General features: G+C 47.4%; 1 long non-coding RNA gene across 1 annotated transcript; it reads right to left on the reverse strand.

The window, feature by feature from the left end:
- Nucleotides 1-8,974: 8,974 nt before the first annotated feature.
- Nucleotides 8,975-10,042, reverse strand: LOC129684185 (uncharacterized). The gene is made up of 2 exons (XR_008721291.1): nucleotides 9,931-10,042; nucleotides 8,975-9,676 (listed from the first exon to the last, which is right to left on the reverse strand). It is a non-coding gene; the product is annotated as an uncharacterized LOC129684185 (long non-coding RNA).
- Between the last annotated feature and the right edge of the window lie 280 nt (nucleotides 10,043-10,322).

Here is a 10,322-nt window from a genome sequence, read left to right on the forward strand (position 1 = left end):
CCACTGCAGGAATGACAACAAAACACATATAAGGAATATGACAGGAGTATTTTGAACGTTGTAACTCCTTGACTATTGTCACAAGGAATTCTCTGACATTTCCCACTAGCCACGCATTCAGAGGCACAGGGCGGGGAGGCCAGCACTGCTCATTTAATTCAGAGGGATTCAGCCCAAATACTGTCGATGGGCTTCCCGAGTTTGCTCCTCGCTAGGCAGTGCTTCCACTTATGTCACAGAGCTGCTACTGGGAACTGGTGAGGCAGGTACAATGACTGTCACATTAGAACCTAACAATGCAAGAACTGCTCTGCTGGTGCCTTAAACATCTGATGCCACTTTACTGGCCCCTGGACTCTCACCCTGGAGAGCCCAACATTTTTCATATTATACCCAGTAAGATTTAATTTTTTAATATTGGAACAAAAATGTCAAAGAACCAAAGTCACCCTAATGAATTTAAGGTGACAAGAGAACCTGTAAACAGCACACTTATGTTCAAATTCAATTAACAAACTGCAGGAACACTCCAGATTTCAAAATGAACTAACCAGAGCTGGGCATGGAGGCACACAGCTGTAACCGCAGTACTTGGAAAGCACAGGCAGAAGGAGAAAGAGTTCAAGGCTAGACTCAGCTACCTTTAACTTCAAGGCCAATCAGGAGTTGTTGTTTTTTTGGTTTTGTTTTTGTTTTTAAGGCAAATTACTCCTCATCAGGTCTCATTTGCAAAATGCATAATATTAACAGCGAGGACTAACAAACCAAACTAACAAACACAAAAATAAAAATAAAATATCTGAGGGAAAAAAAAAAAAACAAACAACTTTTTACAACACTCCTTCCAAGGACTGTACAGCGACTGCGTTCATCACTGCTATCCACGCAGACCTTGAACACCGTGTGGAAGTGGCTCGGCCTCAGCAACCAGACTCTCACAGCAAAGAACTGCGTGGTGAGAATGCTAAACTTCAACAACCGAACTATAGAACTGAGACCATGTCAAGCAATGAGTACCCGTCATGGCACCCTGCAGGTCACTCAATTTCTGTCTTAACACCTGCAGACAGTGAGTCTGTCTTCCCCCTTCACACATGAGTTAAGGACCAAGTTAAGGCAGTTTCTCCCAGGTGTGGTGGCTCAGGCCTATAATCTTAGCACTGGGACGGTGAAAGCAAAAGGATTAGGAGTTCAGGCAACCCTGAGGTTCACATAAAAACATTTGCCCAGGTGGTAAGAAAACAGACCCACATTTTCCTGTTAGACAAAATCATATCTTTGTGGTTTCAAAGACCTGGAACGCTTAATCCATTTCTATTTCCACAAGTTAGTTTCATCCTGAGGCAACCTATGGGAAAGGCCTAATGTCTGTGAGGGGTTTATCCCAATTCATGGGTGTCCCACTCTCTGTACTTTCAACTTGTAAGCTTCTACACTCCAAACTGGAGGCTCCTTTTGATTTAACTTTCTGTGCCTTTAAAATACTCTTAACCTCTCCTGAAGCGTTAGCCACACCTGTTCTCATTCCAGGTACTTTCACCTCTAATTTCTTTTGAAGCACCTCTAAGCACTGCATCTGGCTAAACCCATTCTGCAGAAAGATGACTCAGACATTCGAAGGACAACATAAGGGAAACAGACACCCTTAGCAAGCAACTGTGCTCTCGCTTTAACTGTGCAGTTAAGCTCAATGAGGCTGCTGGGAGGTGGGTGTGGTGCTGTACACCTACAATCCAACACTTAGGAGGCAGAAGCAATAGGCTCGTGAGAGTTCAAAGTCAACCTGACTACACACTGAGTTCCAGTCCAAAATCTTGTTTCAAATAAACAAAGTAGCACTGCATTCTACTTTGCAAAATCAAAATTATCTAGACTAGCAGGAAGCAAGCTATGTCAGCAGGTAAAGGCTTCTACCAACAGGCCTTGACAATCCAGGTTCAATCTTCAGGATCCACAAGGTAGAAATGAAAAAAACAGCTCCTTCAAGCTGCCCTCTCAACACACACACACACACACACAGACAGACAGGTTTCGGGATCGGGGAGAGAACATCATCTAGACTACACAGTTGAACTATAAAAACAAACCAAAGCACCAATGGCTGAAATTTAAATGCCTTCTTCTGAATAAAGGATCTATAGTAGCCAGGTGTGGTGGCGAATGCCTTTAATCTCAGCACTCAGGAGGCAAAGGCAAGTGAGTTCGAGGCCATCCTAATCCAGACAGTCCAAGCCAACCAGGGCTGTTACACAGAGAAATCCTGTCTTAAAAAACAAAAACAAAAAATCTACAGTCATTCATTCATCTTTCAGACGCCAGCCTCATGCACCCATGTCAAGAACCAATAACCATGAATCATGACAATGGACATGGAAAGTTATTCTGAGGAGCTTATACTTTTTTTTAAATCCCATTTTAGAAATACAGTGCATACTATCTTCATCCCTATTTTACAGCTAGTGAGTCAGATGCCAGAGCATCAGTCAGAGAGGAGGCAGGGAGCCACCACTGAGCCCAGTATTTATATTAGCTGCCAATACTCTACAGCTGCTTGTCTATCTTTCCTGATACCGTGTTCTCTGGTATCAGACAAATGACTCCACCTCACTTAAGAGAAGACCAAATATTTGTCCTTAATGTTAATGGTGATAGAGACTACTTATAATGCCCCACATGCGCTGAGGGTGTGGCTCAGTGGGACAGTTCATCTAGCATGCATGAGGCCCTGGGTTCTAATCCCAGCATCTCAGAATCCTGACCTCCCAGCATTCATTTCTCACATCATCCCTTCCCACAGTGTATAAGAAACAGGGTACTGGAAAAATGATAGCATGTGACTTCTAAAGCTCTATCACTAACCCAGGAGAGCATTCCGTATACTTTGTGGAAAAGGCCCTATGAAAAGGAATAGAGCCCTCCCTCTGAACAGCCCGCAGGCACCAAGCTGTCAGCTGCAGGGAGGATGAACAGGCAGGCTGGTTAAGCTTTCAGATAACTACACCACCACCTAACGCAACCTCCTTCAAGACCTGAACCACTCGGCCATGCTACTCCCAAATGCCTGACTCACAGAGGCTAAGTGACACAGTAAATGTTTGTTGTCTTAATACCTTTCTGCTTTGTTATTTCAGTTTTTATTTTATGAAACAGGCTCTTATGTAGCTGAGGATGACCTTGAAACCCTGATGCTCCAGCCTCCATGTCCTAAGCGCTGCCGCCACAGGTGTGCGCCACCATGCTGTTTATGTGGTGCTGGGAGTAAAGCCAAGAGTATAATACAAACCAGGCAATCCCTCTATCAACCCAGCCTAGACCCAGCCCTTAACACTAACTTTTGAAAGAACAGATGACACAGCAATAGACAGAGACACATTCGTTCTCCGAAACTGTACACCTCTTAAGAATAGTGATTATTTTGCCAGGCAGCACTTTAGTCCCAGCACTCTCGAAATAGAACAAAAGGTTACAATCAGGAGGAAGAGGTAGACATACGTTCAAGACCAGCCTAGTCTACAGATAACCAGGGCAACACAAAGAAACCCTCTCTGGAACCCACCCCCCAAAACAGTGACTAGCTTCACTGACTTTCTTTTCAGTGAGTTGAAAGCTTTCCTGGTTTTATGGGTTTTTAAATACGTGTGCATGTGTGAGTGTCATGTGTACATAATGTTATAGGTGCTCAAGTATTTTTTTTCCCCAAACTGGAAGTCCTAGTGATCCTCTGTCTGCTTCTGCCTCAGTTCTGGGGTTACTGGCAGTGGTTGGGACCACAGGCAGCTTGTTTTTTGAGTGCTGAAATCCAAACTCACATCCTCATGCTTTCTTTCAAGGCAAGGGCTCTTTACTGCTAAGCTACCTTTCCAGCTTTTTTTTGTTTTGTTGTCTTGAGAAAAGCTGGCCTTGAATTCTCCATCTTCCTGTCTTGGTTTCATGAATTATGGGATTATAGGAGTAAGCCACATGCCCAACAAGTTTCCTTGATTTTCAGACTCCATGAAGACCTATCACCTAAGCAGTGAGCACCTTTCCTTTCAACATGCGTCCATTTGTAAGCCGTGTGTTATGTTATTACCACTTCAGCTACAATCTACCAATGTCCTCTTTTTTTCAAAGACTTTCTAATTAAAACCCAACTGAAAGCCTGGCAGTGGCCTACAGCTTTCATCCCAGCACTCAGGAGAGGCACTGGCAGGCAGATTTCTCTGAGTTCAAGGGTAGCCTGGTCTATATAGTGAGTTCCGGGATAACCAGAGGTACACAGTGAGACCTTATCTTGGAGGGAAAAAAAAAAAATCAACTGAAGTTATTTTCTCAGGCAGGAGAAAAAATGTTCCATGTGTCAATCAGCTCCAACTCACAACCAAGCACACACATTTTATACAGAGTAAATATTTATTAATTCATGTTAATTTTATATTCGATCAGTATTTGCAGAGCATCTACTATGTCCCAAGAAGGGCTTTTGGAACTAGGCACAAAACAAACAAGCAGAGCATGCCAGTGCCTGTAGCCCCAGTTAGTCAGAGTCTAAAGCAGAAAGACAGTAGTAACCTAGTTCAAGGGCCATCCTGAGCAATAGAGCAAGAACCCTTCTCAAGACAGAAAAGTGGGAGAGAGAGAAGATAAAGAAGCTGGACACGGTGGCTCATACCTAGAATTCCAGCACTTGGGGGGCTGGGACAGGGGGAAAGCCCTGAGTTCTAGGCTCTGTCCTAAGTACCAAATCAGCCTGGGCTACAGAAGGAAACCTGTCTCAAAAAACCAAAGAGCTGGGAGAGTATCCTTGCAAGCATGAGGTCCTGTGTTTAAACACCAGCCCTGAAAGAGGAGGAACAAAAGAGCCTGACCTAATGCCTGATATGCAGTGGGCATCAAAGAATGTTACAACTGAACACTGGTTCTGAACCTTCCTAATGTTTCGACTCTTTAATTCCTCATGTTGTGCTGACCCCCAACCATAAAATTATTTTTGTTGCTACTTCATAACTGTGATTTTGCTATTGCTTTGAATCGCAATGTAAATATTAATGGAGATAGATGTTTGCCAAAGGGGTTACAAGCCACAGGTTGAGAACCAATGTTACATACAGAATGTTAGGTTTCCTTTATTTTCTTTGGCCCAAGAGTTCATAACTGCCTCCAGAATAATTTTCAAGACGCCAAGTTTAATTTCTTAAATACGGATGGTTTTATCTCTTTGAGTAGAATTAAGATACACCTCAAAAACCATCTTCTCTTTAAGCTTTCCCATCAATCAAATTTAAAAAAAAAAAAGGCTGCCTTGACATTCTCCGACAATTCTGGATCTGCACCTGCACTTCATTTCACCTTATTATAGCCGCTTGTCACTTTCTGTCCCTCAAGACCAGGGACAGTCACTTATCTTGATCTCAGCCCAAAAAAACACCTGGCACATGACATGCCTGGAACAAGAAGTCTGCTGAATGAGTAAACTAAGTCATTACTTAAGAAGTATCCATAATTACTACGAGGTGACCCAAACTTTATGGTTTTGCCCTTTATGGGCTGAGATCCTGTTTTATACTTTTTTGAATCCCTCCCTCACAGCAGTTGGCAGAGTATTAAGGACATGAAAAGTCTGCAATAAATACTTTTGGATGATGGGAGACACATTACACTTCTATCTCTCATGATTTAACTCTAAAAAAAAAAAAAAAAAAAAAAAAAAAAAACATAGTGAATGTGATTTTGGAAGGCCTTGTTAAACAGGACATTTCTTAAAAGTACTGGCAATGAATTCAACCAAATGCTAGCCCTGAACTACAGACATTTTTCTTTGGATGTCTCTCTGAAGAAAGCAGTAACAGTTTGCTTCTTCCTAAGGCATGTCTTTAAACCCAGTACTTGGGAGGCAGAGACAGAAGCAGGCAGAACTCTGAATTCAAGGCATACTGGGAGAGTATCCTTGCAAGCATGAGGTCCTGTGTTTAAACACCAGCCCTGAAAGAGGGGGAACAAAAGAGCCTGACCTAATGCCTGATATGCAGTGGGCATCAAAGAATGTTACAACTGAACACTGGTTCTGAACCTTCCTAATGTTTCGACTCTTTAATTCCTCATGTTATGCTGACCCCCAACCATAAAATTATTTTTGTTGCTACTTCATAACTGTGATTTTGCTATTGCTTTGAATCGCAATGTAAATATTAATGGAGATAGATGTTTGCCAAAGGGGTTACTTAGCAAGTTCCGGGCCAGCCAGGGCTACACAGTGTGACCCCGCTTTAAGGGAAGACTAACAACTCAGGATCTGAAAGCTCTTTGATTTGCTATGAAAAAGGCAAACACCATTAGACAAAACTCAGTTTAATAACTTTCCGCCAAGGGTTACCCTCCCTACAGTGATGGGGCTGTGGGCCAGTTGGCTGTACCACTTTACCCCTGGAAGGCGGCTCATTTTCAACAATAAAACTGCATAAGTGAACTTTTTTGGTGGAATGGGCTTCTAAAGAAAAGCCCGTTAAGTTTCACTTTTTGAATGAGATCACACTACAGGTCTTAGCTTGAGACCTCAAAAACTTGCCATCTGGGGACATTCCAGACACTTTATGGATTTAAAAACTATGCTTCCATGAAGCACAGTTATAACATCATCATATTTAAGTAATGAGGTCCAGATAATCAGTCTTCACACACTTTATGCCAAGTACAAGCAGGCAAACAGAAAACCAGCCACCAATCTGTCCTTTAGCTATGTCATTTAACAAAGACAAACCCTGACAAAGCCGAAGGTGCCGGTACACAGCTGTCCAGTAGTTCTCAACATCAGAACACACTGGTCATTTCTTGGACCCTTGCATGTGCTGAACACCGTAACAAGCGTTTCCGGCGAATTCTTTCGTTTACTATATACACTCCAATGTAATAGGTATTGCTATTTCCATTTTCCGGATAAGAACACAGAGGCCTCAGATTACCAATCTAAAACGTAGGTTAGAAAAATCTAACAGGAAAAGCCCCAGCACTCACCAATCTTGAGTATTGGTGCTTTCTTACGGAGCGGGGCGGGCAGAGGTCATCATCTGTACGTATGCACAGAGACAGAAAGAGAGAGACAGACACAGACACACATCCACACACACACACGAGAGAGAGATGGACACTACTTCTTTGGCGATCAAGTTTCAAAATCTGCAAAGCCCTGCAGACCTGGCGGCTGCTGGACCGTCTTCGGGTCCAGGTGAACCTCCCTGCCGTGAGAAGCCTGAGGATTGCACTTGGATCCTCCCGCTTTGCACAACGGCCGAGAGAAAGCGCCCGACCGGTCCCGTGCAGATTCCACACACCTCGGAGCGGCCAGGGCGGGAAGCGAAGCCGTTCCCTCCCCAGCGCAGCCCCCGAGAGGCGGTTGCACAGGTGCACGGTCGCACCCGACTGCACGGCCCGGCCGGGTGTCCAGGGCCCTGCGACCCCAGCCCCTGGGGAAAAGGAGGGACCGGAGAACCGCAGGAGCCGGTCCAGGGCTCGAAGCCCGCAGCGCCGGTCCGGTCCAGGGCGCGCACGGAGGGGTCGCCGGGAGAAAGGATGCTCGCGCGGGGCGGGGCGGGGCCGGTGGGGGAGGGGGCCCTGCCCGAACTCTCACTCACCGCCTCGTTCGCCTCCTGGCCCGGGCTCCGCGGCTCGCCCGACTCCGGTGCCAGCCGCTCGCGTCTCCTCCCGAGGCTCAAGGACCGGTCAGGGTGCACCGGGACGGGGAGAGGTCGGTGCGGGCCGAGGGAGCGCGGCGAGCGGGAACGAGGGGGTGGGGAGGGTGGGACGGTCGTTCCGGCCGCCGCGGACACCTCACACACGGCCGCCGCCGGCTCCCCTCAGCCACGGAAGCTGCGGACCCTCCCACCACGCCGGGTCCCGCCTCCGCGCCCCCGCCGGGGAGTGACGGCCGTGCCGACCAATCAGAAGCCTAGCGCCGTCGGGGCCTGCCCGGCTAAGGGGGCGTTCGCAGAGGGAAAAGGAAGGAGGAAGGCTAGGACGGCGGCGCCACGTCCTGTGACTGACAGCGCAGCGCAGCCAATCGGCAGCCGAGAGATGACTTCATCGCTGAGGGGACTCTGGAACTGGCGGAGCTGCGGCCAGGAGGTGGGAGGAGGTCAGCGATGAGCCGGGGGGGGGGGGGGGGGGCGGAGTCCGGGTCTTAAAGAGACCGTAGCCCATTTGCTCGCCCTGTCAACGGAAGGGTGACCACGGAGGTGCCCAGGGGTTCCGCGCCCAGCCGGGAACTTCTACTGTCATAATCCTGCAGCCTCCACCTAGGTCCTTCTCCTGGGTGCTCCGCGGGGGACTCCCAAGTCGATTTATTTCACACCCACATTTCCCGAAAGGAGACAATAAATCCCGCTCTGGCCTGGAGCCCTGAATTCCGTCACGTCCCCGCCCCACCGTGGCCCACCGCCTTCTTTCTCTGAGTCGGTTCTCCTGCGGCAAAAGCACTGACACCTACCTGCCTAGAATGTTGAGTAATCAACAACGAAAGTGCTTGCAGCTGGAGGAAAAGGGCTGAATGAACCCAGGGGATCTTATCCGGGGGGCTCACTCCACCAAATGAATCTGGGCGGCTCTTCCAACTGTAGAAGTCTGAACTGCTGGGGTGTAGCCAAAAACTGTGTGTGAGCGCCTGTGTGCCTGTATGTGTCTGTGTGTGTGAGAGAGACAGACAGACAGACAGACAGACACAGAGACAGAGAGTCAAAGAGACTGCCTACTGGAGAGGAGAGACAAGACAAGCAAGGCCCACCCTGTCAAATTACTAAGAGCCACTGTGGAGGCAGGCCCCTTCCTGCCCCTTTCTGGAACATTCCACCACCCCCTTTTCCCCAACAAAAGGAGAGCGCTGCAAATGAGAACTAATTCGGACTCGGTACAGCATGGTGGTTTCAGGAACGCTTTCCCTGGAGAGATACAAACAAACGTCTCCCCCTTTTAGGGCACCAAGGACTGGATAAATGGAAGAACGACCTTTGAGGAACTCCAATGAGTTTATTGGGCTTACTTAGGGCTGACACTGAAAGCAGCGGGACCACCAAAAAGCTGCACCCCAGCGTGGATGACGGAGTCCTCTTAGCAGCACACATGGAGTTACCCAGGCCTCGACCTCGCAGTGATCTGCCTGCCTCTGCCTCCCAGAGTGCTGGGATGACAGGCCTGGCAGCGCACACCCCTCTTTCAATGCAGGAACGTCAACAGTCAACAAGCCCAATCCTGAAGGTCTCCTGCAAGCAGTCAGGGCTGCTATGGTGACCATAGCTGTTATGTCTGAGGACAGTGCTGCAGGACACAAGGAAAAGGAAGGGAGGCTCTCTCCTTGAAAGTTTTGGAGAACAGAGTCAGCAAGTAGGAAGGCTTAACACTGTGGATGAAGAGACTCCCGGGGCATCCTTACAGACTTGGGAGGGCACAGCCCCCGAAAAGGGGGCAACTCATGTTACATCTCAGAGTGAATGTTCTCCCCAGGAAGTCTCCCAGACTGTTCACTGATGTGGCTCTTTCAGGCAGGGAGAAGGAGGTGCCACTCTCTCAATCCACTGCAGTAAGCCAAGCCTGCACTGAGTAATTCCCAGTTATTCATCTGTAAGTCAGCTTCGAGTTCAGCGTCATGGGTCTCATCCCAGAACCTTGGAGGTAGGCCAGATCCTGAGGCCCCTGAGTCACACCTTCCTTCCTAAAATTAAAAAAGTAAATAAATCCATGAAAGCCCTAATAAAATTTCATATTCAACAAATACATGTGCTATATAAATAAAAATAGGTAATATATTATATATATATATATATTATATGTATATATAATAAAATACAGTCTTAAGTATCCCGGGCTGTATAGTCAAGGATGACCTTGAACTCCTGACCCTCCTGCTTTCACTTTCTAGGTACTGGGATTCTAAGCATGCATCACCACACCTGGCACAACACCTACCTGCTTGGGCAATACACTGAGGGGTGAGACAGAGGCGATTCCGGGAACCACAGCCTCGGGGTACCTGCGCTAAGTGGGGAGAAGCGAAGGCAGTGCTTGAGAGACTTCCACACCGGGCTAAGTCCTGACTAACAGGTGACTCAGAGGCACCCTCAGAAGAGAAAGTCCTACAGCCTGGAATTATGGGTGTGGGGAACATTTCCCCAAGATAAGCCCAGGGCAGGCCATTCTGGATATTGTCCACAAAGACACAACTCTGGCGAAGGAGCCAAGGCAAAAAGGAAGCTAAAGTGTACGTTATGAGTTGTGCGAAGAACAATGTGCCCATTCATAGCTGTCTGCCAGGCAATCTCCTCAGACCTGACAAGCTCACCACCTCACTAATAAACCTA

Source organism: Psammomys obesus, unplaced genomic scaffold (assembly GCF_907164565.1).
Source record: "Psammomys obesus unplaced genomic scaffold, mPsaObe1.curated_primary_1811, whole genome shotgun sequence".
NCBI lineage: Eukaryota > Metazoa > Chordata > Mammalia > Rodentia > Muridae > Psammomys > Psammomys obesus.